Below are 3,294 nucleotides of genomic sequence, written 5' to 3'. Positions count from 1 at the left end.
AGGGAAAGGGTTTAGGGTTTGATTAGGCGTCGCGGTGCGGTCCGCCTAATCAAACCTAAACCTTTTCCCGTCCGTTTTAGGATACCCCCCCAAAAAAAAAAAAAAAAGGGTTCACTCGGCCCCTCTAGGGTGTCTTATTGCCTTGCCGCCTTCAAATGAGAAGCAAGGGAAAGTGTTTAGGGTTTTATTATGGGGATCTGCGGTAGCAGTCCGCCTAATCAAACCCTAAACCCTTTCCCGTCCCGTTTTAGGATACCAGATCCCCCAAAAAGGGTTCACTCGGCCCCTCTAGGGTGTCTTTTTGTCTTGCCGCCTTCGAATGAGAAACAAGGGAACTAATCAAACCCTAATCCCTTTCCCGTCTCGTTTTAGGATTCTCGGTCCCCCCAAAAAGGGTTCACTCGGCCCCTCTAGGGTGTCTTTTTGTCTTGCCGCCTTTGAATGAGAAGAAAGGGAAAGGGTTTAGGGTTTTATTAGGGGGATCCATGTTGGTAGTCCGCCTAATCAAACCCTAAACCCTTTCCCGTCCCGTTTTAGGATACCCGGCCCCCCAAAAAAGGGTTCACTCGGCCCCTCTAGGGTGTATTTTTGTCTTGCCGCCTTCGAATGAGAAGCAAGGGAAAGGGTTTAGGGTTTGATTAGGGGGATCCGCGGTAACGGTCCGCCTAATCAAACCGTAAACCCTTTCCCGTCCCGTTTTAGGATACCCGGCCCCCCAAAAAAGTGTTCACTCGGCCCCTCTAGATTGTCTTTTTGTCTTACCGCCTTCAAATGAGAAGCAGGGGAAAGGGTTTAGGGTTTGACTAGGGGGATCCACGGTAGCGGTTCACCTAATCAAACCCTAAACCCTTTCCCGTCCCATTTTAGGATACACGGTCCCCAAAAAAAGGGTTCACTCGGCCCCTCTAGGATGTCTTTTTGTCTTGCCGCCATCTATTGAGAAGCAAGGGAAAGGGTTTAGGGGTTGATAAGGGGGATCCTAATCAAACCCTAAACCCTTTCCCGTCCCGTTTTAGGATACCCGGTCCCCCCAAAAATGGTTCACTCGGCCCCTCTAGGGTGTCTTTTTGTCTTGCCGCCTTCGAAAGAGAAGCAAGGGAAAGAGTTTAGGGTTTGATTAAAGGCATCCGCGGTAGCGGTTCGCCTAATCAAACCCTAAACCCTTTCCCGTCCCTTTTTAGGATACCCGGTCCGCCAAAAAAGGGTTCACTCGGCCCCTCTAGGGTGACTTTTTGTCATGTCGCCTTCGATTGAGAAGTAAGGAAAAGGGTTTAGGGTTTGATTAGGGGGATCTGCGGTAGCAGTCCGCCTAATCAAACCCTAAACCCTTTCCCGTCCCGTTTTAGGATACCCGGTCCTCCCAAAAAGAGTTCACTCGGCCCCTCTAGGGTGTCTTTTTGTTTTGCCGCCTTGAAATAAGAAGCAAGGCAAAGGGTTTAGGGTTTGATTAGGGGGATCCGCGGTAGCGGTTCGCCGAATCAAACCCTAAACCCTTTCCCGTCCCATTTTGGGATACCCGGTCCCCCAAAAAAGAGTTCACTCGGCCCCTCTAGGGTGTCTTTTTGTCTTGCCGCCTTCGATTGACAAGCAAGGGAAAGGGTTTAGGGTTTGATTAGGGGCATCCTAATCAAACCCTAAACCCTTTCCCATCCGGTTTTAGGATACCCGATCCCCCCAAAAAGGGTTCACTCGGCCCCTCTAGGGTGTCTTTTTGTCTTGCCGCCTTCGAATGAGAAGCAAGGGAAAGGGTATAGGGTTTGATTGGGGGATCCGCGGTAGCGGTCTGCATAATCAAACCCTAAACCCTTTCCCGTCCCGTTTTAGGATACCCGCCCCCCCAAAAAAGGGTTCACTCGGCCCCTGTAGGGTGTCTTATTGCCTTGCCGCCTTCAAATGTGAAGCAAGGGAGAGTGTTTAGGGTTTTACTAGGGGGATCTGCGGTAGCAGTCCGCCTAATAAAACCCTAAACCCTTTCCCGTCCCATTTTAGGATACCCGGTCCCCCCCCCCCCCCAAAAGAAGGGTTCACTCGGCACCTTTAGGGTGTCTTTTTGTCTTGCCGCCTTCGAATGAGAAGCAAGGGAACTAATCAAACCCTAATCCCTTTCCCGTCCCATATTAGGATTCCCGGTCCCCCCAAAAAGGGTTCACTCGGACCCTCTAGGGTGTGTTTTTGTCTTGCCGCTTTCGAATGAGAAGAAAGGGAAAGGGTTTAGGGTTTGATTAAGGGGATCCGCGGTAGTAGTCCGCCTTCGAATGAGAAGCAAGGGAAAGGGTTTAGGGTTTGATTAGGGGGATCCGCGGTAGCGGTCCGCCTAATCAAACCCTAAACCCTTTCCCGTCCCGTTTTAGGATACTCGGCCCCCCAAAAAAGGGTTCACTCGGCCCCTCTAGGGTGTCTTTTTGTCTTGCCGCCATCGATTGAGAAGCAAGGGAAAGGGTTTAGGGTTTTATTAGGGGGATCCTAATCTAACCCTAAACCCTTTCCCGTCCCGTTTTAGGATACCCGGTCCCCCCAAAAATGGTTCACTCGGCCCCTCTAGGGTGTCTTTTTGTCTTGCCGCCTTCGAAAGAGAAGCAACGGAAAGGGTTTAGGGTTTGATTAGGAGGATCCGCGGTAGCGGTTCGCCTAATCAAACCCTAAACCCTTTCCCGTCCCATTTTAGGATACCCGGTCCCCCAAAAAAGGGTTCACTCGGCCCCTCTAGGGTGTCTTTTTGTCTTGCCGCCATCGATTGAGAAGCAAGGGAAAGGGTTTAGGGTTTGATTAGCGGGATCCTAATCAAACCCTAAACCCTTTCCCGTCCCGTTTTAGGATACCCGGTCCCCCTAAAAATGGTTCACTCGGCCCCTCTAGGGTGTCTTTTTGTCTTGCCGCCTTCGAAAGAGAAGTAAGGGAAAGGGTTTAGGGTTTGATTAGGGGGATCCGCGGTAGCGGTTCGCCTAATCAAACCCTAAACCCTTTCCCGTCCCTTTTTAGGATACCCGGTCCGCCAAAAAAGGGTTCACTCGGCCCCTCTAGGGTGTCTTTTTGTCATGTCGCCTTCGATTGAGAAGTAAGGAAAAGGGTTTAGGGTTTGATTAGGGGGATCTGCGGTAGCAGTCCGCCTAATCAAACCCTAAACCCTTTCCTGTCCCGTTTTAGGATACCCGGTCCTCCCAAAAAGAGTTCACTCGGCCCCTCTAAGTTGTCTTTTTGTTTTGCCGCCTTGAAATAAGAAGCAAGGCAAAGGGTTTAGGGTTTGATTAGGGGGATCCGCGGTAGCGGTTCGCCGAATCAAACCCTAAACCCTTT

This window comes from Silene latifolia, chromosome Y (genome assembly GCF_048544455.1).
Source record: "Silene latifolia isolate original U9 population chromosome Y, ASM4854445v1, whole genome shotgun sequence".
In the NCBI taxonomy this organism is placed as follows: Eukaryota; Viridiplantae; Streptophyta; class Magnoliopsida; order Caryophyllales; family Caryophyllaceae; genus Silene; species Silene latifolia.
Note: the sequence above shows the minus strand (reverse complement) of the source record.